Source organism: Rattus norvegicus, chromosome 19 (assembly GCF_021556685.1).
Source record: "Rattus norvegicus strain SHRSP/BbbUtx chromosome 19, alternate assembly SHRSP_T2T, whole genome shotgun sequence".
Classification (NCBI taxonomy): domain Eukaryota; kingdom Metazoa; phylum Chordata; class Mammalia; order Rodentia; family Muridae; genus Rattus; species Rattus norvegicus.
In genome coordinates, this window is record NC_141552.1 from 42,877,901 (window position 1) to 42,905,678 (window position 27,778).

Sequence of the window (27,778 nt, forward strand, 5' to 3'; positions counted from 1 at the left end):
GGGGAAAACGTTCACTTTTGCCATAGCTTCCAAGCTGAGTTGGTCACAATAAACTCCATTACTAGAGTCTAGGGTGTATTCCAGATCTTCCTGAAGGATCACTAGAAGGATTTTCTGCCCAAGGAGGAAGGAGATGAAATGATCAGAGAAGGGGATGGGGGAAGGATGGCTGAGTGTTACCCATAGGGACACTCTCTGCTAGTGCCAATCTTTAGGGATCTGTGCTTTTGAATTTGCACAGGCAATTTCAGATTAAAAAGTAATCACATATACCTAAACAGTCTATGGCAACTGGTTGTACTAATTTGGGGGAACTTATTGGGCAGAACATGAGGGAAGCAGTGTCTAGAGCTGCCCCATGCTTTCTAGGTAGCTTCAAGGTGTGATTCTCAGTCTCTTGCACGGTGTCGTGAAGTGGGCCAGAATCTGTGAGTTGGGAGGAAGCTTTTGGCACAGAGGAGCATTTTAAAAGGAATAAACAAGAACACAGTCACAGGAATCCATCTCATGAGCTCTGCATGTGCAGTAGCATGGAATGATGAAACGTGGTGCTCTGGTCTGCTTTCCGTTGCTATGCTAAGACACGACAACCAAATGCAACCCGGGGAGGAAGGGAAAGGGTTTACTTGTCTTACATGTCCTGATCCCAACCCCCATGAAGGGATGTCTGGGCTAGAACGCGGGACAGGAACTGAAGCAAAGGCCATGGAAGGACATTGCTTATTGCCTTGCTCTCCATGGCTTACTTGGTTTGCTTTCTTATGCCAACCAGGACAAGCAGCGCAATGACAGTGCTGCCCACAGTGGGCAGGGCCCTCTCATATCAACCATTAATCCAGAAAATGCCAAACAGAGACTTGTGTACAGGGCATTTGACAAAAAGCTAAGTAGGAGACATGGCAGAAGGCACACGACTCAGAAAGGACAGGCAGGAGATGAGGACCATGAGACCGGCATGCACCACGGTAGGTATGAGGAGCAGAGCTACAACTGAAGCAGCCAAGCCACCTTCTCATACAAAATGTTTCATCGTCCACCAATAGTTTATGTCCATCCAGTTCCCCTAGGGGACTGAAGTGCCAACACTCAACACTGGGAATCTGCAGTCACGAGATCTGCTTGGCAGTCATGTGATGTGCTTGATCAATGCTAAATTCAGCACAGTCCATAAATTTATGTGTGCTATGCAACGTGCCATTTATTTTATCTTCTTGGAAAAGAAACCACTCTGATTTCACCCTTGAAACAATCCATGCTTGTTATATGTGTACAGTAGTCTATTCGCATTTTTAAGCTTAATTATAAATTAGTGTTCCCAAAATATGTTTCTAAAGTCAAAAGCAATATGAAAAATTTAAACGCCACGATGTTTCACATTTCTTCTTGATGTTCTCTATAAATCTTGAACAAATGAGGAAAGTCCTTAGCGCCCTCAAGAATGATATTGAATTATCAGTACTTGGCCATGAGACTGCCCCAAACATAATAACTGTTAACTGTGCTTAAAATACCAGCAGGGCCTCCTCTAAAACCTCAGCTGTAATAGAAAACATGCAGTGGATTTTCGTCTCATTTAAGAGCTAAGGTTTCTTTTTCAATATCTGGAATTTATGAGGTCAACTTACTGGGAATTATTTCAATGAGAATGGATCCTGGGGGTTTGCAGCCTCCCTCTCTCATAACTGCTCAAGAAGTGTGGGATTTCTGTCAGCTCTTTTCCCACTCACATAGGATGTTACCGTGTATTCCCTGAGAAGTCACCCCCCATGTTCTCTACCTGCTTCCTCTCCATGTGGCAGCAGATTGCAGGTCTTCAGACATGAGTTTTCCAAGGAAGACTCAAGATTGTGTCTGTGTGTCGGTGAGTGGACACTGTGGAGGCCAGTGCAGGAGGAGTGAATCTTATTCTATGATCCCCATCTCAATGCTTTGAGATAGTGTCACTCTTTGAATGAGTGACAGTATTTCAGCAAAGCCAGTTAGCCAAAAAGATTTCAGAGTTGTCTTGTACTTGTCCCCAGTGTCAGGGCATCTTGCAGGTTTGTACTTTATCCACATGCTACTTTTTGCTTCTTTTCCAATAAAATGAAATTTTAAAACATGAATAATCCCTTAGAAGTATTTGTTGAGAGACCCAACCGCCTGGTCAGGTGGGCACTCCTGAGGCTGCAGAGCGGAAGAGACCACCAACTCTGCTCACCCCTGCCCACATCCCTGGCACAAGAGGAAACTGTATAAGGCCTCTGGGCTCCCGTGGGGGAGGGCCCAGGAGTGGCAGGACCCCTGCCTGAGACACCACCGGAACCTGAAAGAAACAGACCGGATAGACAGTTCTCTGCACCCAAATCCCGTGGGAGGGAGAGCTGAACCTTCAGAGAGGCAGACAAGCCTGGGAAACCAGAAGAGACTGCTCCCTGCACACACATCTCGGACGCCAGAGGAAAAAGCCAAAGACCATCTGGAACCCTGGTGCACTGAAGCTCCCGGAAGGGGCGGCACAGGTCTTCCTGGTTGCTGCCGCTGCAGAGAGCCCGTGGGCAGCACCCCACGAGCGAACCTGAGCCTCGGGACCACAGGTAAGACCAAATTTTCTGCTGCAAGAAAGCTGCCTGGTGAGCTTGGGACACACGGAAGCAGAATTTCTCTAGGACCAGGCACGTTCTGTGTTTACCGGAAGTCCCACACCCGCGGATCCCGGCCCGCAGCAGCTCTCTGCTCCCAGACCCGGTGAGAGAGAGACCCAACCGCCTGGTCAGGTGGGCACTCCTGAGGCTGCAGAGCAGAAGAGACCACCAACTCTGCTCACCCCTGCCCACATCCCTGGCCCAAGAGGAAACTGTATAAGGCCTCTGGGCTCCCGTGGGGGAGGGCCCAGGAGCGGCAGGACCCCTGCCTGAGACACCGCTGGAACCTGAAAGAAACAGACCGGATAAACAGTTCTCTGCACCCAAATCCCGTGGGAGGGAGAGCTAAACCTTCAGAGAGGCAGACAAGCCTGGGAAACCAGAAGAGACTGCTCCCTGCACACACATCTCGGACGCCAGAGGAAAAAGCCAAAGACCATCTGGAACCCTGGTGCACTGAAGCTCCCGGAAGGGGCGGCACAGGTCTTCCTGGTTGCTGCCGCTGCAGTGAGCCCGTGGGCAGCACCCCACGAGCGAACTTAAGCCTCAGGACCACAGGTAAGACCAAATTCTCTGCTGCAAGAAAGCTGCCTGGTGAACTCAAGCCACAGGCCCACAGGAACAGCTGAAGACCTGTAGAGAGGAAAAACTACACGCCCGAAAGCAGAACACTCTGTCCCCATAACTGACTGAAAGAGAGGAAAACAGGTCTACAGCACTCCTGACACACAGGCTTATAGGACAGTCTAGCCACTGTCAGAAATAGCAGAACAAAGTAACACTAGAGATAATCTGATGGCGAGAGGCAAGCTCAGGAACCCAAGCAACAGAAACCAAGACTAGATGGCACCATCGGAGCCCAATTCTCCCATCAAAACAAACATGGAATATCCAAACACACCAGAAAAGCAAGATCTATTTTCAAAATCATATTTGATCATGATGCTGGAGGACTTCAAGAAAGACATGAAGAACTCCCTTAGAGAACAAGTAGAAGCCTACAGAGAGGAATCGCAAAAATGCCTGAAAGAATCGCAAAAATCCCTGAAAGAATTCCAGGAAAACATAAATAAACAAGTAGAAGCCCATAGAGAGGAGACACAAAAATCCCTGAAAGAATTCCAGGAAAACATAAATAAACAAGTAGAAGCCCATAGAGAGGAGACACAAAAATCCCTGAAAGAATTCCAGGAAAACACAATCAAACAGTTGAAGGAATTAAAAATGGAAATAGAAGCAATCAAGAAAGAACACATGGAAACAACCCTGGATATAGAAAACCAAAAGAAGAGACAAGGAGCTGTAGATACAAGCTTCACCAACAGAATACAAGAGATGGAAGAGAGAATCTCAGGAGCAGAAGATTCCATAGAAATCATTGACTCAACTGTCAAAGATAATGTAAAGCGGAAAAAGCTACTGGTCCAAAACATACAGGAAATCCAGGACTCAATGAGAAGATCAAACCTAAGGATAATAGGTATAGAAGAGAGTGAAGACTCCCAGCTCAAAGGACCAGTAAATATCTTCAACAAAATCATAGAAGAAAACTTCCCTAACCTAAAAAAAGAGATACCCATAGACATACAAGAAGCCTACAGAACTCCAAATTGATTGGACGAGAAAAGAAACACCTCCCGTCACATAATTGTCAAAACACCAAACGCACAAAATAAAGAAAGAATATTAAAAGCAGTAAGGGAAAAAGGTCAAGTAACATATAAAGGGAGACCTATCAGAATCACACCAGACTTCTCGCCAGAAACTATGAAGGCCAGAAGATCCTGGACTGATGTCATACAGACCCTAAGAGAACACAAATGCCAGCCCAGGTTACTGTATCCAGCAAAACTCTCAATTAACATTGATGGAGAAACCAAGATATTCCATGACAAAACCAAATTTACACAATATCTTTCTACAAATCCAGCACTACAAAGGATAATAAATGGTAAAGCCCAACATAAGGAGGCAAGCTATACCCTAGAAGAAGCAAGAAACTAATCGTCTTGGCAACAAAACAAAGAGAATGAAAGCACACAAACATAACCTCACATCCAAATATGAATATAAAGGGAAGCAATAATCACTATTCCTTAATATCTCTCAATATCAATGGCCTCAACTCCCCAATAAAAAGACATAGATTAACAAACTGGATACGCAACGAGGACCCTGCATTCTGCTGCCTACAGGAAACACACCTCAGAGACAAAGACAGACACTACCTCAGAGTGAAAGGCTGGAAAACAACTTTCCAAGCAAATGGTCAGAAGAAGCAAGCTGGAGTAGCCATTCTAATATCAAATAAAATCAATTTCCAACTAAAAGTCATCAAAAAAGATAAGGAAGGACACTTCATATTCATCAAAGGAAAAATCGACCAAGATGAACTCTCAATCCTGAATATCTATGCCCCAAATACAAGGGCAACTACATACGTAAAAGAAACCTTACTAAAGCTCAAAACACACATTGCACCTCACACAATAATAGTGGGAGATTTCAACACACCACTCTCATCAATGGACAGATCATGGAAACAGAAATTAAACAGTGATGTCGACAGACTAAGAGAAGTCATGAGCCAAATGGACTTAACGGATATTTATAGAACATTCTATCCTAAAGCAAAAGGATATACCTTCTTCTCAGCTCCTCATGGTACTTTCTCCAAAATTGACCATATAATTGGTCAAAAAACGGGCCTCAACAGGTACAGAAAGATAGAAATAATCCCATGCGTGCTATCGGACCACCACGGCCTAAAACTGGTCTTCAATAACAATAAGGGAAGAATGCCCACACATACGTGGAAATTGAACAATGCTCTACTCAATGATAACCTGGTCAAGGAAGAAATAAAGAACGAAATTAAAAACTTTTTAGAATTTAATGAAAATGAAGATACAACATACCCAAACTTATGGGACACAATGAAAGCTGTGCTAAGAGGAAAACTCATAGCGCTGAGTGCCTGCAGAAAGAAACAGGAAAGAGCATATGTCAGCAGCTTGACAGCACACCTAAAAGCTCTAGAACAAAAAGAAGCAAATACACCCAGGAGGAGTAGAAGGCAGGAAATAATCAAACTCAGAGCTGAAATCAACCAAGTAGAAACAAAAAGGACCATAGAAAGAATCAACAGAACCAAAAGTTGGTTCTTTGAGAAAATCAACAAGATAGATAAACCCTTAGCCAGACTAACGAGAGGACACAGAGAGTGTGTCCAAATTGACAAAATCAGAAATGAAAAGGGAGACATAACTACAGATTCAGAGGAAATTCAAAAAATCATCAGATCTTACTATAAAAACCTATATTCAACAAAATTTGAAAATCTTCAGGAAATGGACAATTTCCTAGACAGATACCAGGTATCGAAGTTAAATCAGGAACAGATAAACCAGTTAAACAACCCCATAACTCCTAAGGAAATAGAAGCAGTCATTAAAGGTCTCCCAACCAAAAAGAGCCCAGGTCCAGACGCGTTTAGTGCAGAATTCTATCAAACCTTCATAGAAGACCTCATACCAATATTATCCAAACTATTCCACAAAATTGAAACAGATGGAGCACTACCGAATTCCTTCTACGAAGCCACAATTACTCTTATACCTAAACCACACAAAGACACAACAAAGAAAGAGAACTTCAGACCAATTTCCCTTATGAATATCGACGCAAAAATACTCAATAAAATTCTGGCAAACCGAATTCAAGAGCACATCAAAACAATCATCCACCATGATCAAGTAGGCTTCATCCCAGGCATGCAGGGATGGTTTAATATACGGAAAACCATCAACGTGATCCATTATATAAACAAACTGAAAGAACAGAACCACATGATCATTTCATTAGATGCTGAGAAAGCATTTGACAAAATTCAACACCCCTTCATGATAAAAGTCCTGGAAAGAATAGGAATTCAAGGCCCATACCTAAACCTAGTAAAAGCCATATACAGCAAACCAGTTGCTAACATTAAACTAAATGGAGAGAAACTTGAAGCAATCCCACTAAAATCAGGGACTAGACAAGGCTGCCCACTCTCTCCCTACTTATTCAATATAGTTCTTGAAGTTCTAGCCAGAGCAATCAGACAACAAAAGGAGATCAAAGGGATACAGATCAGAAAAGAAGAGGTCAAAATATCACTATTTGCAGATGACATGATAGTATATTTAAGTGATCCCAAAAGTTCCACCAGAGAACTACTAAAGCTGATAAACAACTTCAGCAAAGTGGCTGGGTATAAAATTAACTCAAATAAATCAGTTGCCTTCCTCTATACAAAAGAGAAACAAGCCGAGAAAGAAATTAGGGAAACGACACCCTTCATAATAGACCCAAATAATATAAAGTACCTCGGTGTGACTTTAACCAAGCAAGTAAAAGATCTGTACAATAAGAACTTCAAGACACTGAGGAAAGAAATTGAAGAAGACCTCAGAAGATGGAAAGATCTCCCATGCTCATGGATTGGCAGGATTAATATAGTAAAAATGGCCATTTTACCAAAAGCAATCTACAGATTCAATGCAATCCCCATCAAAATACCAATCCAATTCTTCAAAGAGTTAGACAGAACAATTTGCAAATTCATCTGGAATAACAAAAAACCCAGGATAGCTAAAGCTATCCTCAACAATAAAAGGACTTCAGGGGGAATCACTATCCCTGAACTCAAGCAGTATTACAGAGCAATAGTGACAAAAACTGCATGGTATTGGTACAGAGACAGACAGATAGACCAATGGAATAGAATTGAAGACCCAGAAATGAACCCACACACCTATGGTCACTTGATTTTTGACAAAGGAGCCAAAACCATCCAATGGAAAAAAGATAGCATTTTCAGCAAATGGTGCTGGTTCAAGTGGAGGGCAACATGTAGAAGAATGCAGATCGATCCATGCTTATCACCCTGTACAAAGCTTAAGTCCAAGTGGATCAAGGACCTCCACATCAAACCAGACACACTCAAACTAATAGAAGAAAAACTAGGGAAGCATCTGGAACACATGGGCACTGGAAAAAATTTCCTGAACAAAACACCAATGGCTTATGCTCTAAGATCAAGAATCGACAAATGGGATCTCATAAAACTGCAAAGCTTCTGTAAGGCAAAGGACACTGTGGTTAGGACAAAACGGCAACCAACAGATTGGGAAAAGATCTTTACCAATCCTACAACAGATAGAGGCCTTATATCCAAAATATACAAAGAACTCAAGAAGTTAGACCGCAGGGAAACAAATAACCCTATTAAAAAATGGGGTTCAGAGCTAAACAAAGAATTCACAGCTAAGGAATGCCGAATGGCTGAGAAACACCTAAAGAAATGTTCAACATCTTTAGTCATAAGGGAAATGCAAATCAAAACAACCCTGAGATTTCACCTCACACCAGTGAGAATGGCTAAGATCAAAAACTCAGGTGACAGCAGATGCTGGCGAGGATGTGGAGAAAGAGGAACACTCCTCCATTGTTGGTGGGATTGCAGACTGGTACAACCATTCTGGAAATCAGTCTGGAGGTTCCTCAGAAAATTGGACATTGAACTGCCTGAGGATCCAGCTATACCTCTCTTGGGCATATACCCAAAAGATGCCTCAACATATAAAAGAGACACGTGCTCCACTATGTTCATTGCAGCCTTATTTATAATAGCCAGAAGCTGGAAAGAACCCAGATGCCCTTCAACAGAGGAATGGATACAGAAAATGTGGTACATCTACACAATGGAATATTACTCAGCTATCAAAAACAATGACTTTATGAAATTCATAGGCAAATGGTTGGAACTGGAAAATATCATCCTGAGTGAGCTAACCCAATCACAGAAAGACATACATGGTATGCACTCATTGATAAGTGGCTATTAGCCCAAATGCTTGAATTACCCTAGATGCCTAGAACAAATGAAACTGAAGACGGATGATCAAAATGTGAATGCTTCACTCCTTCTTTAAATGAGGAAAAAGAATACCCTTGGCAGGGAAGGGAGAGGCAAAGATTAAAACAGAGACTGAAGGAACACCCATTCAGAGCCTGCCCCACATGTGGCCCATACACATACAGCCACCCAATTAGACAAGATGGATGAAGCAAAGAAGTGCAGACCGACAGGAGCCGGATGTAGATCGCTCCTGAGAGACACAGCCAGAATACAGCAAATACAGAGGCGAATGCCAGCAGCAAACCACTGAACTGAGAATAGGTCCCCTGTTGAAGGAATCAGAGAAAGAACTGGAAGAGCTTGAAGGGGCTCGAGACCCCAAAAGTACAACAATGCCAAGCAACCAGAGCTTCCAGGGACTAAGCCACTACCTAAAGACTATACATGGACTGACCCTGGACTCTGACCCCATAGGTAGCAATGAATATCCTAGTAAGAGCACCAGTGGAAGGGGAAGCCCTGGGTCCTGCTAAGACTGAACCCCCAGTGAACTAGTCTATGGGGGGAGGGCGGCAATGGGGGGAGGGTTGGGAGGGGAACACCCATAAGGAAGGGGAGGGGGGAGGGGGATGTTTGCCCGGAAACCGGGAAAGGGAATAACACTCAAAATGTATATAAGAAATACTCAAGTTAATAAAAAAAAAAAGATAAAAAAAAGAAGTATTTGTTAACCCTTACAAAGTATCCTGAAAGTATAACATTAAATTAGAAATTGAAATGTGTAATTAATGGAAAATGGAGACCATGCATTCAGATCATACCTTAGCTAATGGTTCAGATGATCCCAGTTCTTTACTGCAGAAAACTTAAACTGAGAGTATTTTACACTTTTAAAGAATTGCAAAAGATGAAAGGGACAAGAAAAACAATAGGAAAGTGTATGAGGGGAGAAGGAAGAGGAAGTGAGGAAGCAAGGGCATTGGCAGTAGAGATGACACAAGAGGGCTTGGAAAGATGGAGGGATTTCTATAGGAAAACCTCGTGGTGCCCTGTATTAGAAAGTCAGCTGGTCTAACTCACAGAATGTCATATCATTTTAGACCAGTTAGGGCAAACACATAAAGAAAGTACTAGAAGAAAAAGATGGCCAAGCCACCCTTGATCCAAAGGAACATTTGACGAGATCGTTTTCTAAATATTTTCTCCAGTGTAGCAAATACTGCTCATTGCATATGCACTCCAATGTGTCATTATGCAACCTTGGCTAAACGCATCTCTGGATGAACTTAATAGATTCCTGGTGAGCACTGTCATTAAAAGAGTAGACGGGGTCTTTCTAACCATTAGTGAGTGATGTTTAGTTGTGTTTTGAGGAAAAAATTTATTTGAGCAGAGTCAATCAAATGAGTTGCTATTCTGAAATTAATTTTACCAGTCATACTTGTAAACTTTGACCCCAAAGGATCAACAAGAAACCTTCCCAGAGGACTAAGCAAATCTCAGTTGTATGCTGCTCGCATGGCCCCTCCACTGCCTCCCTTGCCCTCCGATACAGTCATAGCTCGCATTCCCCTTTCCAGCATACTGGGCTACGTGCATTATCACCCTTGCACAAAGTTACAAGAGTTAATTCTAATATTTTGGCTTTTACAGCTCAAATTGAAGCCTTTCGTGGCCCTTGGAAATTCCTTCTGTGGCTTACTTTTATAGATAACACATTTCCCATGCCCACCCCTTTCTACAGCTCCTTCAGAGATTTGGTTGAGGAAAACCACACAGGATTCTAAAATCTGTAGGCCAGGCACCCACATCACAGTGACTTGGATCCCCATGGTGGTGGCTTCTGGCCAGTCATCAAAGTCAGTTCCTTCTCTTATTATCATTCCTAACAGGAAATTTGACTCCAGTGGATATATATAATATTTTCAGTAGCTTTAGCTCATAACCCATTAATTACTTTGGGTTTTATTTATTGTGTTTCTGGTATTTCTCTTAAATTTAAAACTCACCAAGAGTCTTTTAATTTTAATATTATACTATTATTTATGGGCAGTTGTCGAGGAGTACTGGGAGTGAGAGGTAGGAGGTTTTCATGAAAGTTCCCATCACTATTCTTTCCCAGATCACCAAAGTCCTGGGTTCTCTTTATGTAGTGGGCTGCATCTCATTTTCAGATCTGAACCTGTTCTTGCCTCTCTCAACACAGTCATAGGCAGACTAATGCACTCAAGAGCTTACTTGCTCCTTATCCCAGTCTTCTTTATCTAAAAGGAACCAAACATTTACAAAGGCCCTGAGGATTTGGGGAGGAAAAAAACACACTCCATCCTCAACATCATGGGGCTCACGTTCTCATAGAAGAGACAGATCTACAAGAAGAATATAAAAAACAATAGGAAAAAGGAAAAGAACCGAAGAAGAGGGAAGGAAGGGAGGAGAAAGGGAAGAAGAAAAGAAGCGGAGGAGGAGGAGGGGGAGGAGGAGGGGGTGGAGGAGGAGGAGGAGGAGGAGGGGGAGGAGGAGGGGGAGGAGGAGGAGGAGAACCACCACCGCCATCACCACCACCATCACCTGGATTCAGGTTCTGGCTAAGTATCCTGAAGAAAGTGGCTAACTCATTCTTTGGATGGGGCTGCTAGGGAAGGCTTCTTTGGACAGGTTGCTAAAGGAAGTTTCTTTGGGCAGGTGAGCTGTGAAGGCATCAAGAGACAGCTGCATGAGCTCTGGAATTAAGTCCACCAAGAAGAACCTACTTTGTATCAGTCTTGCTAAGCCCATTATAAAGGGCAATCAGTGTTTAATTTCCAGCACTTCCAAGTTCAAGAGTTTCCCTTGAAAATTGACCAATTTAATAATTGGACACAAGTCTGAGGGAAAAGAGAACATTATAGAGAACCTCCAAAAGTATAGTCAACCTCGGATCTAAAATTGTGTCCAGTGATATCTGGTTTTGAAAAGAAGTTCCAGGAAGCCCTAATAAATGAGGAATCCCACCTGCTCCTGAGTAACTTGAACCAGATAGCATACATCAGAATTTGCTGCCCATCCAGTGACCCTTTAACCTCAGCCATTCCCATCTGCAGCTCTACAACCTCACATTGCTGAAGGTCTGTGATCCCTCAAGAGAATGTGTTGGGAGATGGTTTTGTGCACTGTATATTTAGTTACTGATTTCTGTGCTCCAAGATCTGTTTACAACCCGGGTGTCAGCATTGTCATGATGACTGAACCATCTCCTATATCAATGCTGTGTCCACAATCATCTCTGATTGGTTAATAAAGAGCTGATCAGCCTATGACTGGGTAGAGAAGGCAGGACTTCCAATCCTAGGGGACAGTCCCAAAGGGGAAGAGGAAGGAAGAGAAGAGATGGCCATGAGGATAAGATCCAAGAGGAGTCATGATTAGCAAGTCACTAAGGGATTTGCTCTGAGGACACATATGGAGCACAGCAAATCAGGGCAGACTCAAAGCACAGGTAACACAGGGTCTGTGGCTGGGAAGTAAATACAGCATTAGAATAGATGAATATCTACCCAGTCATGGTGCTTAGAGCTTGTCAATAGCTTTAGTAGGTCCTTGCGTCAGTTACGTGAGAGCTAGAACAAGAACAGATAAGGCTATTCTCCTTACATTACAGCCTACAGGAGTGTCCCTACAAATCACCAGAGAGCCTGAACCGTGTTGTCTCACCACACTCCGCTGTCTGCACCTGACTGCACTGACTCAATACGTTTTCTTTGTCAACTCAATTGGATTTAAGACTGCCTGGGAGATTGGAGTTACACACCTCTGGGTATGTCTTCGAGGACACTTCTAGAGAGTCTGAACTCTGGGGAGAGGACTTTCCCTCCAATGAGGTGGCATCAGCTGCTGGTCTGGGGCCCACAAGGGAAAAGGAGAAAGCCAGGTGAGTGTATGTGTTCCCTCTCTCTCCCTGCTTCCTAGCCAGCATGAAGACCCTCCACTTCTCAGGGGCCATGCAGCCATGGGTCCTCTGAGACTGGGAACCCAAGTATATTGTTTGGTTGTTTTATCACATATTTTGCTACAGGGATGAGAAAGATGCAGCCTGGATAGCATACGAATGCAGAACGTTTTTCCTTAACCATCTGTAACAGGTTGGGCAGTCAACGCCGGGATGAAATGCATATATTTCAATCCACAGAACCTGCAAATGGGACACAGGATGAAAAGGGGGTCATTTAAGATTCCATTAGGAATCATGAGCTCACATTGGAGCAGGTCAGACCCTAGATCCAATGACAAGTCAGTTCTGAAAAGGGAAGGGGAAACAGACACACAGCAACAGGGGCCTGTGACCAGGAAGGCAGTGAACAGAACACTGATGTTATAGCCCAGAGAACTCCAGGTGCTCCTTGGAGGTGGAGGAAGCAAGAAAAAATCCTCTTCTCCAACCATTCTCTGTCACTCTGTCTCTGTCTCTCTCTCTCCCTCTCCCTTCTTCCTTCCCTCTGTCCCCTCCTGTGCATGTGTGCATGCACATTCGTGTATGAGATCACATGCCAGAGGAAAGTCATGGGTGTAACTTCTTAGGCTCTGTCCACTTTTATTAAAAATTACTTTATTTAAAGTCACGGCCTCTCGCCAGACCTGGAACTTACCAAGTATGCTAGGTTGGTATTCTAGTTAGGGTTCCTATTGCTACGCTAAAATGCCAAGACCACAGCAACCTGAGGAAGAAAGGGTTTTATTCAGGTTAGTCTTTCACAGCACTCTTCATCATCAAAAAGAAGAGTAGGCCATGCCCCATTTTAGGAACTCATGAGGGCAGAAACCCGGAGGCAGGAGCTGATGCAGAGACCATGGAGGGTGCTGCTTACTGGCTTGCTCCCCATGGCTTGCCCAGCCTGCTTTCTTACAGAACTCACCATGGGTGGCCCTCCTATCAGCAACTAATTAAGAAAATGCCCCATAGCACAATCTTACAGAGGCATAGTCTCTCAAATAAGGCTCCCTCCTCTCCGATGACTCTAGGTTGTGTCAAGTTAACATAAAACTCTCCAGCACAGTCGGTGACAGAGAGCCCCTGAATCTGCCCGTCTGCCTCTACCTCCCTGGGGCTCAGTTTATACGCACACAGCGCCATCCTGGCTGTTTCACAGGAGTTGAGTTCTGGTGACAAAGCCCAGGCCTCCTGCTTGCTTAGCAAACAGTTTTTCTGACTGAACTCTCTCCCCACCCCTTTCTGTTGTTTTAAACTCTCACATCTGTGGTCATTTATTGTGTCACATATAGATGTTCAATATATAATCTGAAGGATCTGCTTTTCTTAAGGTCAGGGAATCGACCGTGTATTTTATTGGGAGCAGCTATTGACAAGGGATGAAAGAACTTAACAGAAGACGCGGGCCACGGGCCGAGCCACAGGGGCTCACACTCTCATGCAGTTGTGTCAAAGGCTGTATTCTCAGAGGGCTGCTCCTGGCCATGCCTCATGTTATAAACCACAGCACAGAGGAATGGGAGTAAAACTGGACAAGGAATAAAGAAGACAGGGAAGGGGAAAAAGAGAGAAGCAAGAGAAAAGAAAAATAAAAGAGAAAATTTAAAAGGAGGACCTGAAAGAGCATGTTATGCCCTGCTCCTTTGGGGAATTCGTCTTTTGAGAGGTGAAGGCATCGCCACGGTGCCAAACACAGAATTTAACACCCTGGCTAGCCTTAAGCTAGGATTTTCTGAGCATTGTTGAGGGACATTGGAACACACTGAGACCACTCAGTTGTAGGTCCTGGGCCAAGTTGTGGATGTTTCAAAAGGAATCCGGAGAGCCGAGATGGTGGTTGGAGGAAGGGCTCAGAGTTCTAGCTTTCTCTCTTTGCCAAAGCTAAACCAGCTGAGTAAACTTCGGGAGCAGAACCACAGGCTCAGGGAGGCCACCCCACCAAGAGCCTTGACTTGAGCCCAGGTTCCATCGCACCAGGGTAGACCCAGAGAACGCCTGCCAGGCGAGGTGCCAGGAGCTACACTTCTCACACTGCCTGCAGACGGCAGTTCAGAGAGGAAGAACAGGACAGCGGAGAGAGGACATTGGAAGCTGAGGCTGTAAATGAGCTTTCTTGTCCGCCTGGAAACGAATTGGTGGGACTCGACTTACATTCTTCTCCTTGCCTCCTATCAATTAGATCTTAGTTAAAATGAAAAATCTCCCCTCCACCCATGATTTACCGGGCTTTGTCATGTGCCTGTGTGATTTGATTATGGGTAACCCTAGTGAAGATGAAAGGTACTGAACCAACCCCAGACAGGTCTGGGTTCAACCATAGGTGTGGTTACTTGAATGAGGTGGTTAAGGAGGACATTTGCCTACCTACATCACAGGGTCCTCATTTGTAAGAAATGGAAGCCTCCTTAGAAAAGATAAGAGACGCCATTCGTAAAAATTACAATACAAAAAAATCAAAATAATGTTAATTGAAATACAATCACAAACTTCCGGTTCTAACAAATTTCAAGTCACCCCCCCCCCCCGTGTGTGTGGTGTGTGTGTGTGTGTGTGTGTGTGTGTGTGTGTGTGTGTGTGTGTGTGAACAGATATGCAATTAGGACGTTGTTTGTGTGAAAGCCAGGAGCTGATTTTAGGTAAGTTCCTGAACTGCTTGTTAGAATCATTTTTTTTTTTAGATAAGCTCTCAGTGAAACAGGACCCCACCAGTTCAGCTAGATTGGTTGGCCAGTGAGCCCCAGGGCTCCTGCCACTCACGAGTGTCCAAAGGCTCAGGGGATCTGCGCTGAGGTACACAGCATGCCTGAGTGGCAAGCACTTCACCTGCAGAACAGTCTCCCACCCCACTTCCAGGACTGTCTTAAGCTAAGAACATGAACTTTTGCAGGAATCAGTGTATAGAAACAGTTGGGCTATCAGACACACCTCAAAGGGACGGTGACCTGGAAAGTTTTATAATAATAACTTTAGGCTTCCTTAGTTTTAAATGAATTAGTACAAAATGGATAAAAGTTTAAAAAATGCAATGTAATTATAGTAATAAATATAAAATACAAAGGTGCGTCTGAATGATTGTTTTTAAATCTTATTAGACCAATATGAAAGTTTATGATATAAAACAATGGAAAGAGTAAAATTAAAATAACATATGTTGGCCATTACTCAATTTAAAAAATACAAATAAAATTAAATTAAAAATGGCTGAACATTACAGGATAAATCCATACCTTAAAACACTGGCTTGGTTTTATGTCTTTTCAAATTATATATAAGTAATAATTGATCTTGCTTTTATCCTAGGATAATTTTACCTATACTTTCATTTTCAATATTTGTACATTTGTGAAGTCAGTGAGTGTCAATGTCATCTACACAGAATCCTTGCCAGAAGCTACAATTCACCATGTTGTAGAAGAGACAAGTGCAGAGACTGGGGCCAACGTGGACTGTGTGCTTGAGGCTTCCCCTCAAGCCTGGAGAAACTTTCTGGGAGGGCTGGAATACTGAGAGGGCGTGTGCAGCAGGAACTCGCTGGCCACCTACTGCCCTGACTGGGGTCATTTTCATAGATCTGCAGGGGGTCCAGGCAGGAGGCAAAGCCAGCACACTGACAAAATAACCAAGTGCACCGTGCCAAGAGGAAATGTGGACTAAGAACTCTAATGAGTGGGTAAGCAAAGAGCCACTGGGTCCGAGCAGAGAATGTGTCAGTGAGAGAGAGCAGCAATCTTGCCTGCTCCAGCACAGGGCAGAGCCTTAATCTGTAAATCACTGAGAAGCCCAAAATGTTAAAAGAAAATGTGGCTACCTTTGGAGTAAAGGCAGAAGGCGAGAACATAAACTGTTCTAACTCCTGCAGATAATTCACACCAATATACAGAGAAAGCCAGCATCCAAGAGACACGGGGGCTGGCTTGCCAGGACATCATTACATTTAATCAAGATGGAAAAAAAACAATGACCATGTGCTCCAAAGTCCCAAATGAAACACACACACACACACACACACACACACACACACACACACACACACACAAAATCACACACACACAAAATCACACACAATCACACACACATGCACGCACACACACTCGCACAACACACACACACATGCACAACATGCACATACAATCACACACACACACACGCACACACACACACACACACACACACACACACACACACACACACTGCTCCTAAGAAGGCCTGACTGTACATTCTCTCATCTTCCTTTATAAGCCTACTCTAGAATTCCTGGCACGGGCCTGAAAGTCATTAGTAATTTAGCTGAAACGTAAAATTTTACTGCAGCACGTTGGTAGCTATTATGAGGTATAAATCTGTGTGGCTCTGGCAGGTTGAATTCCCTCCTGCCGTCCCCCATCACACTACCATTGAAAGCATTGAACTGTGCTGGGGGTACAAGACTCACGATTTGGAGTTAAATTAGAGACATGAGGGCACTAAAATACTCTTTCCATTCTTTGTCTGTGCCAACCGTTCCAAACTGCTTTCATAGGCCAAATCCTACCACAGAAAATGGGGTCTTCCTCAGGAAAATGGGGCTCAGTAAACTGCCTAGCAAAAAGCACACAGACCTTCCAGAACAGCCAGAAGCAGCAGCCTCCGTTCGCTTTGCCGGTCCTAGCAATTCTCAGCCCTGGCGCAGGGCTGGGAGGCAGTCAGAGAACTCCAGTTCCTCACACAAATTTTAAGACAGTTTTATAATACGGAACAAGAGAAAAATGAGAGAAAGTCCTGTTTTCAAGAGAATTGTCCTACAGTCTTGTAGCTTGTTTTACAGTTCTTGGTTAAGTACTTCTCAGAAGATTTAGGGTTCGGAGTATAAATGTAGTTTTGCAGTCAAGACTTTATATTAAGATACAGTACCAGTGACACATGTGACAGCTGAACTTTTCTCACTGGAGCGACACAGTCAAGTGCAAATAAACTTGGGACTGACACCTGAGTTCTATGTCCTCAGTCCGGGATGGCTGGATTATTGCTCTTTGCTAAGCTTGTGAGATATATATATATATACACACACACACACACACACATATATATATATATATATTCATTTGGAAGGTATGCTGGATCATGGTGACTCACACTTTAACCTCGGCACTCAGAAGGCAGAGGCAGGCAGATCTCTGAGTTCAAGGACAGCCTGGTCTACAGAGTGAGTTTCAGGACAGCCAGACCTTTACTACAGAGAAGCCCGGTCTCAAATAAGTAAGTGTGTGTATAAATAAATACAAAAATAAATAAAATAAATAAATCTGCAGAACCCATCAAAGCTGTTCATCAGGCAATGAAACTCATTTGTGTTCTCTGAATGAGTTTGTAAGCACTGATAAGGAGGTGTACATACTGATTATGCTGTCTTCTCACTGTACACACTTCATCCTCACTGTCTACCCTGCCTCTTTATTGTCCACACTGCATCCTCACTGTCCACCCTGAATCCTCACTGTCCACACTGCATTCTCATTCTCCACCTTGCTGTCCACAGTGCTTCCTTTTAGTGTAATGGATAGAATCTGTAAGTCAAAGTAATTTTTTCTTCCTCAAACTTTCTGTTAGGTGTTTTGGTCAAAGCAATGCAAAAGTAACTCAGGCATTGACCATCAACTCTGACCATAAATTAGATCTATTCTTTGTTTTGTTTTCTTAGAAAACTGTTTAAATGCTGATGATGTTGTTTTTCCTAAAAAATAAATGTTAAGAAAACCATTAAGTTTGCTTATGACTATTTCCAGTCAGTGCCACTTATAACAAAATCGCCAGATGGCTCTGCATTCCCCAGGTTCCTAAAGCCTGGGGTGGCTTTATCTGAAGTGCAAATGGCATTGTCTCCAGGGCCTCTGGACTGAAAGCTTTTGTCAGCTCTACCTGGGTTGCTGGCAAAGTGAGACTTTGACCTTCCATTGAGAATGCTGTGTGTGTGGGGGTTACTGCTACACATCATTGCTAGACATCTTTTTTTCAGTGAGTAATAGAAAATATTATTCAATGCATTTAAGCTGTAACAGTGGCACCATTAAAAATAACATCATTAAAAATAGCTCGGGAAAAGTAGGTTCTATGTGGACTTTAATCAACTATACAGATTTTTTTTCTCACTAAGACTCGGTTATCTGCAAAACCACCTGTAGAAACACACTTCCTCAGTAAGTATTCAACAACCGCCCCTACATAGCTAAATTCTCAGAAGACACTAAACATAGTCTGAATAGTCTGTGTGTGTGTGTGTGTGTGTGTGTGTGTGTAAACATTAAGTATCATAACCTGTCCATGAATATAGGAATTATATTTACTTAGACCATACCCTTCACCTCAACAAAATTCCTTAGAAGAATCTCTTTTCTTAGAATGATATGAGGTTTAAAATGGAAATCCCTCTCCCTCCCTCCTTTATTTTCTCCCCCTCCCTCCCTTTCTCCCTCCCTCCCTCTCCCTCCTATCCCCCTGCCCTCTCCCCTCCCTCCTTCCTGCCCTCCTCCCTCCCTCCCCCCCCCCCACATATTCTCCTGAGTCATCATTATAGCTGTTTATGGCTATGGTGTTACGCATCCCTGATACTCGGGGCATTGAAGAATCTAGGTCTCTTTCTGGGACTCTAACCCTGCAACCCAGGTACAACAGGTATTCTAATCCTGCTCCTTTTGGACAGGAAAGTTCCCACATGCTGTTGCAGCCTTTCTGAAGGGTAATTTCTTTCCAGGAACCTGCCTTCTCCTTTTCAGTCATAACACTGCTCGGGAATTCTTCTGAGGGAATGCTCTTCTACATTGACTGTTTGAGGTTTTCTCATAAAAAAGGGTTCTTCCTGCTGTATGGTGTCACTGGTGACAGATGGGCTGTCACTTGAAACTAGTGCACTCCTCAGAGTTTCCCTCACTAACCCTTTGCATGGCTTCTCTTCAGCCAGTTGCTAATGCTTCTTAGCAAGGATCAGAGGGAAAAATACAGACAACGAGCTCCAGTTACATATTTAACAAATAGGATTTATGCCCATTGAAGTTAGAAATTTTCTTTTAAAAATAACTAAAACTCTTTTAAACATAAATGAAATGATAGAGTTAAAAATGAATAACAAGATGACACAATATGTTTTGGAAAATGAAAGCCTAAAAGCCGACGTAAATTGTGTATTACAAAGAAATAAATCTAATTGTAAACCATCAGAGACAATGAGGCAATATGGATGTGATAGAAGTACAAAGAGCTTTTTAATTAGTGGTCTAATAAAGCCATTTTGATTCTCCTTGATGGATACAATTTCTTTCTCCCTCAACTGAGATGGAGCTGACTTATTTCATGGGCAGGCCAATCTCTTCCTATTACTCCATATTTGTTTGCTCTAGTCCTGAAGGATTCTCTATGTCCGGTTACTAACATGCACAATGACAGTTAGCTAGAAAAAGGCAGGCAGCAGCCTTGGATAGCTAAAACCTAAACTAAACAGAACATTGTCACCCACTGATACTTAAAAAAAAAGATACAAATAAAAGAATTTATGGTTCATTTCCTCATTCCTTCATGGATTTTGCTTGTAAAAATAAACAATTTTTCTGTGTTATAAAAAGACTTTAAAACACAGGCCAGCATTTTACCTGTTCCATACTAACAAGACACCAAGCAGTGTCAGTGGCGGCCCTCTCTGGAGGCAGTGGCTCTGAAGTCACCAGCCTGCAAGGACACTCACACCTGAGCATGCTGTGATGCAACCCTGAGCTTACCAGGCCTGCAGGCTGGTATCAAATTCCTTATTTCAAGACATCTTATCCTTTGAACCGTACAGGGACAGGGAACAGAATCCACATTAAAGAAGAGTCTGTTACTGCTGGGTCTTTATTTCTCTGCATTCTGTCCTTCTGAGGAACAGAAATGGTGGCATCAAATGAGATAAGTCACTAAGGTGGTAAAATACATTTACTTTTTATCCTAGAAAATATTACAGACTTAAATTTTCTGTGTAAGTAATATACTTAGTCCTAATATGCTTTAAAAGCCCATCACCCCCTGTAGATCTAGAGAAGAAATTAAAGGAAGTGAGTCTTCTTCCATCTATTCCCTAAAAGGATTTGAAAGAGAACCAGCACAGGCTAGATTCAACTCTTCTGGAAGAAAAGGACTAGCATTCCTGTGTGCGTGTGTATGGACCATCTTTAGTGTGTTTGGTTACAATATTATTGCTTACTTCTCTTAATCATAATTTAATATTATACTATATATCCCAAAACTTGTCTTGAAGAAACTACTCAATGATAGTTGAGTATTCATTTTGTTCATGTGTGTTTTTAAAGCCATCAGAAAATAATCTGACATTAAAGTACCCTTAACCCACCAATAGTGTGCAAGTGTTTTTGTTGCCATGATCAAATTCATAAGATAAAAATTTAAAAGAAAGAAAGATTTATTTGGGCTCATGGTTTTGAGATGTCATTCCATTATACCATGCAGGGCATAGGAAGTGAAGAGAGGTTCAAAGTATGGTGGCCAAAAAGCAGAGTGGGGATGTAGATGGAGAGAAAGAGGGAGGGAGGGAGGAAGAGAGGGAGGGACAGATGGATGGATGGAGAGGGGGGGGGAGAGAGAGAGAGAAAGAGAGAGAGAGAGAGAGAGAGAGAGAGAGAGAGAGAGAGAGAGAGAGAGACTACTTTATTACCTATTACCGGGATTCCTCATTTTCCCCCTTTATTCCACTAGAGTTCCCAGCTTATGGGATGGTGCTATCCATATTACACATTTAGGGTGAGGTTTTCCCTTTTTCCCTTTTAATTAGTTATCCCTGGAAACTCTGCCAAAAGTGCATTTTATTGATTTCCTAGGAATTTCTCCAACTTGTTAAGCTACCAAGGACAACCATCAAAAGTCCAACCCTTGCCAATTTGATGCCTAAGTGCATCGTTTTAACACCATTATACTCACCCCTACCTCACAATAGTTTGTGTTCTTCTCAGACTGCAAAGCCCATTCATCTGTAACAGAACTTATAGTTCTAGGATTGTTCAAAAGTTCAACCTCAAAGTCTCTTCCAAGCCTTGGAGCTAATTCTTAGCCGTGAGCAGCTGCAAAGTCAAAACAAGTCACATGTTTCCAAAATACAGTGATGTAGGAAAAGCAAGCTCAACTCAAATGTGAAGAAAAGGACAAAGAAAGGAGGGGTGGGATCAATGTAAGACCAAGAACTAAATATGCCAAGAGTTGAACTGTAGTGTTACATGGCATGGTGATGTACGTTCCCACCGACCTGGGCATCCCTGACCCTGTGGCCTTGGCATTTGCATCGTACACTGTCTTTTCCTTGGGCTGACTCTACTCAGTCCTGTGACCTTCCCCAGTAGATATTCTTAGCATATTTCATTTCCTAAGGACTCCACATAATGTCAGGTTTCACCACTATAGGTTTATGTATGAGCTTTTCCAGTCCCGGTGCAGGAATCTGATCTGGTGCTCACCGACTAACCTCGGGGGCCATCCTTTGAAGTCCGAAGGAAGCCTCCATAACCTTGTAACCCTTACATTCTGTGCCCCTGCAAAAGCAACTTCACGTGCATGACAGTGTCTGCCACAGCAGCCAGGCCCCACAGGATGACAGCCACTGATTTCCTGAATGTGGAGCAACATTTCTCTTGGTGGCTAAAAGAAGGCATTGCGTGAAAACATTTTAAAATTATTTAAAATGTTTATACCTTTGAGCTTGTGATGGATGGGACCCAGTCGATTCCAGAGATGCCCTCAGGGTATCTGTCCCACTGTCCTAGTATACACTATGTGGCTGCTTCCAAGAAAATGTAATCTCTTTTGCAATCAAATCTGACATGGCTCTGACTTTACACGTGCTTCTGTGCTGCACATATTACCTGCTTTAAAATCATTCTCTTCTGCTTTTTGTACTATAAACTGGCAAGAAGAAGCTAGCCAAACCAATGTCCATCCTAAACTCAGGGTTGCCTTTTATTTCCCTTGCCAGACTAATTAGACCATAATCTTTCAATACATCCTCCTGTGAGACCTTAAGGAATAGGCACACTGTAGATGAATTCTTAGACAAAATCTAATCCTAACAACTTCTTGTCCACTTCCAAGTGGGGTCCTTATTCCCATTTGAAATCTCATGAGCGTGGCCTTTTCTCCTCACATCACTTCAGTGTTCTGCTCTTCTGAGCTCCCACCAGAATCATCCATCGAGTTCTGTCTATAATAGTCTTGGGCTTCTTTAACCCATATATGCATGCATTTTAAAAATTCTTCCCACAAACCAGTTCTAAAATTGGGAAGCACATTGGCAGGTAAAGCAATGGCCTCATTCCTGGTACCAATTTTCCATATTAGTCACTATCAATATTACAAATGGATCCCACCACGGCTGTTAGATGAACAATTGACAGAGGAGGAGATTTATCTTGACTCATGGTTTCGGAGTTTTCAGTTCACCATTGCTGGGCAGGAACAGAGAAACAGAGCCTCTTCTATCATGGCAGGCAGGAGGCAGAGAGAGGGGACTGCCTGTGCCCGCGATGTCCTCTTCTCTTGCATCAGAGCCTCCAGGCACTGGGATGCTGACAGCCGCACTCAGGGCCAGCATTCCCTACTCTCTAGAAATGTCCCCACAGACATATTTGCACTAACAGTCAAGATTAGCTGTGGCACACACATCCTTCTGGAGCTCGTTCACTAGGACAGCAAGAATATCAAGTTAGAAACTGAAGTCATTGGAGACACTGTGTCAGAGAAGACACTTTTCAGAGTTACAGTGTTTGTTCAGGACAGTAAGTAAAGAACAGTGACAACTGCCCTGTCACCTCTGATTCCCACGTCTCCTGAAGTGACTGGTGTGTCATATTCAAGAAATATGAATAATGGCATATGCTTCTGGCGTTTGACCCATTTTTCTTTTGTCTACTAGAAACCTAGTATTTGTGGTGAACATTTCACTTCTAAGCCATGGGTTACCCAGTTAGTTTTTTGCAAGCTTACCATTCACCCGTTTTATAATTTATTCATGAATATTTTTTGAGTTATGATCTAAAATAGATGATATAAAGTGCTTTCCCATATTTAAGAATATGCACACAGGAATTTTAAGAACAGGCCCCAAAACTATAGGCTGCTTTATTTACTTTGACTCCTGATTTGTACTTCAACTTTCATATGGGCAGTCAATAGAACCATTGAAGCATTAATCCCTCTTTAAAGATAAAGAACAAAAACACCTTCCATATTTACGTGTGTTCTATCCATCTGCTGTATTTTGTTTTTCGTTCTCTCTAGAACCCACCGAGGTCGGTGACATGTTTAGCTGCATTTGGAGTCCATGGATGTTTTCCATGTTGTGTCAGAGACTATTAAGAAAATATTATCATAATTCGTGGCATTATTCACCTTAGGGGAATTTTTATTATCTTGGAGTCAATACATACTTGAGTACCCCATTTCTTATGATTAGAACTACAAATTGAATTTACATGCTATAACAGTGCTCCCCCAAACCATCAACCCATGCTACATACACAAGACTCTCATCCTACAGTGGCTCTCTTCACGTCCTCCTGTCTGGCTTACTACAGCTGACACTTCAGCTCACCAAAGTCACTTTCCCTTTCTGACAGTTTTATGACACTTTCAAAGAAGCGCTAAGGTTTGGGTGCATTCTGATGGAGCTGGGAGTAAGCAGTACTCAAAATTTCAGGCCTTGATGAAAACGCATTGTGCCCCGTATTTTTCTGTTTCCTTGAAGAGCTTAAATCACTTCTCATCTGCCCATGTGGCTTGTGTTGACAGCCCAAAAGTAAAATATGACTATCTCAGCTGAAAGTCCCTCTTGCTTTCCTAAACCATTTTATGACACCGGCAACAACTAGAGGTTGGGGAACTCCCTTCTGCAGGAAGACCTGCACTGTGCCTACACTGGTTGTTTCAGCCTCCTGAGCCAATCCTGTGAGACCAGGCTGAAGATTTCCCTGGCTTTCCAAGAAATCTTAGAACCCACACAGAGCTGGTTCACAACTAGGGGTTCTGTGCAAGCAGCACCCTTAAGACACTGGCCATTTCTGACACTGTGGGGCAGGTATCTGGTAAGGTGCTGCCCACACGTCTTGCACAGGGACTGACATCCAGGCAATCACAAACAACATTTTGCTTTCTTAAGATTTCTTTAGAGGATCTCTTCCCAAGTGCTGACCTGGATTAACCCTACTTAACTTGTTGAAAATGAAGGGATTACAGGAGAAGGTATATATGGTCATGGGCCACTGATGAATTAGACTCTCTCTTGGTGGTGTTTCCTTAGGCCTTTGAAGAGTGGATTGAGGGCAATCTTCCTTAATGTCCCCTCTTAGGGGTCTTGTTTCATTTACAGAAGTCAGTCCTCTGGAGAGAAGTGTAGAAAAAAGCTGGGCAGCACTTGTTTTGCTATTAATAAAAAACAAGAGATGGGGAGCTTCCTTCTCTATCGTTCTCTGGCCTCCTTATTCTACATCTATATAAAGGACCGAGGTTTTATTTCATTGTAAAAGCTAGTGCCGTGGTGGAAGGAGTGGAGAATGGAGGCTCCTCTCTCCACTGATTTCCTAGCAGGAGCAGTAAATGTATATGTATTCTCTGGGATGGCAAGTCACACTCTGGGAGGGAGTTTTAGGAAAACAGTAAGGGTGGACCACCAGGTCAGGCACTGTAGCACTGTTTATGAACTGAAAACTTGCAACACTAGATAAAAACAAGGAACACTCTCATGCCTAAAGAATGCAAGACTAGATTGTCATAAGGGCCACACACCATTGAAGCCCGGGGTTGCCTGACTTCGCTCAATATTGTATGTCCACTTAAAACACAATTGCAAGAGGAATGGATACAGAAAATGTGGTACATCTACACAATGGAATATTACTCAGCTATCAAAAACAATGACTTTATGAAATTCGTAGGCAAATGGTTGGAACTGGAAAATATCATCCTGAGTGAGGTAACCCAATCACAGAAAAACACACATGGTATGCACTCATTGATAAGTGGCTATTAGCCCAAATGCTTGAATTACCCTAGATGCCTAGAACAAATGAAACTCAAGACGGATGATCAAAATGTGAATGCTTCACTCCTTCTTTAAAAGGGGAACAAGAATACCCTTGGCAGGGAATAGAGAGGCAAAGATTAAAACAGACACAGAAGGAACACCCATTCAGAGCCTGCCCCACATGTGGCCTATACATATACAGCCATCCAATTAGACAAGATGGATGAAGCAAAGAAGGGCAGGCCGACAGGAGCCGGATGTAGATCGCTCCTGAGAGACACAGCCAGAATACAGCAAACACAGAGGCGAATGCCAGCAGCAAACCACTGAACTGAGAGTAGGACCCCCGATGAAGGAATCAGAGAAAGAACTGGAAGAGCTTGAAGGGGCTCGAGACCCCATATGTACAACAATGCCAAGCAACCAGAGCTTCCAGGGACTAAGCCACTACCTAAAGACTATACATGGACTGACCCTGGACTCTGACCTCATAGGTAGCAATGAATATCCTAGTAAGAGCACCAGTGGAAGGGGAAGCCCCTGGGTCCTGCTAAGACTGAACCCCCAGTGAACTAGATTGTTGGGGGGGAGGGCAGCAATGGGGGGAGGATGGGGAGGGGAACACCCATAAAGAAGGGGAGGGGGAAGGGGAATGTTTGCCCGGAAACCGGGAAAGGGAATAACACTCGAAATGTATATAAGAAATACTCAAGTTAATAAAAAAAAAATGGAAGACCATAAAAAAAACCAAAAAACAAAAAACACAGTTGCAACCAAATGATCTCTTTAACGTTTGAAACATTAACCCATACCAATGCATAGGCTTACCTCGTGAAAGTAATTGGATAGTTTAGAAATATGAACAGTTATTTTGTGGTGATTCATAAATGATTTTTTTTACATTTTCCAATCTTTTCTACCATACATATGCCTTAATTAGTTAATATAAAATATATAACATTCTTGCAAAGGGAGATGAAGTTATTATGATTTGTTTCTTAAATAAAAGAGGTCAACAGGAACTTAAAAGCAGTGAGCTAGTGACGGAAGCCTGCAAGCACACAGGACAAAAGCCATTGGAGAAATTGTGAACTGGTTTCAGGGCTGAGAGCTGGGCTCAGATGCCCTCACATGGTCATGTTCTCTAGGGCTCATACAGCTCCTTCTACTCCTCGGGGACTTAGTTTCCACCCATTCATTCATTCATTCATTCATTCATTCATTCATTCATTCATTGTAGTGTCAAGAGTTGAACCCAAGTCCTCAAACCTGCTGGCCAATCACCCCACTTCCAAGCTCATCTTCTTTACCTTGGATGAGTATCATTTTATGTATCTTATGGGGTTATCATGTACACCACGGGATATTCATAAAAATCTGAATTCTAGTCAATTCGGAGGTGACTTGAGGGCTCATCCAATTAGCCAGAACTGTCCTAACCATATCTGCTCTCTGTGTACCTTTAGTTCTCTTCTGCACTAACGAGGCGTTTTGCTCATTGGTTTTAGAAAAGCTTGTTTCTCTGCTTCCACCCATGCATTCAGCTCTAACAGACATGCAGGAAGTCAAAAACAGCCAGCTCTGTTTTCCTACGTTCACTGCCAGTAACCCAGTGAGCCTGCTGCTGTCTGCACACCTGCATGGAGAACAGCCTCAGGCAATCCCATTGCATTCTGAAACCCTTCCTTGTCAGTGTTAAATATGCCGTGGTGGTATTTACCGCATGCTATGTCTTCGTTTTTCCACAGAATATCACCTTCTCCGCACGAAGGCCTTGCCCTCTTACCTCACAGATCCATAATATTCCGTGCTGTCACTCCAGAAAATGACAGCTGTCCACTTGGGAGTGAGCCTTTATCTTTGGGTTTTTCCCTTCTTCACCCTAAACTGATAAAAACGAAAGCCTAGCATAGAGCTTGTTATGACTGAAGAATTATTTACCTGCCCTGGTAGCCTGAGTCACATGACCTTACTTTCAAGCTTGCAGGAAGGAATCTGGACTTCCGTGGAGGAAGTGTACTTTCTCAGGTAGATGGAGAAATTTTCCTCTGCTTAGCCAAACAAAAAACAAACAAAAAAAGAGAAAACCAGCTTCCTGATAGGAAACGTCGTGCCAAATGTTGGGTGTGTACCAGGTTAGGTAAGAATGTGGGATCTGGCTTGCAAAGGCCATATTAAAAGTGATTTTAGGACAGTGAATGTGTATTCTCGACCCTTCTGGTGTGCATCTGATGGAGTTTGTTTGACGTTGATTTTAA

General features: G+C 43.0%; 1 long non-coding RNA gene across 2 annotated transcripts in view; it reads right to left on the reverse strand.

Moving 5' to 3' along the window:
* LOC147999415 (uncharacterized) overlaps positions 1-27,476 on the reverse strand; it is a 112,181-nt gene extending 84,705 nt beyond the window's left edge. The window contains exon 1 of one of the 2 annotated variants that reach the window (XR_015643603.1): positions 27,307-27,476. This is a non-coding gene — a long non-coding RNA (uncharacterized LOC147999415). The remainder of the gene's footprint in view (positions 1-27,306) is intronic. The other variant, XR_015643604.1, reaches the window with a different exon arrangement.
* Positions 27,477-27,778: the final 302 nt, after the last annotated feature.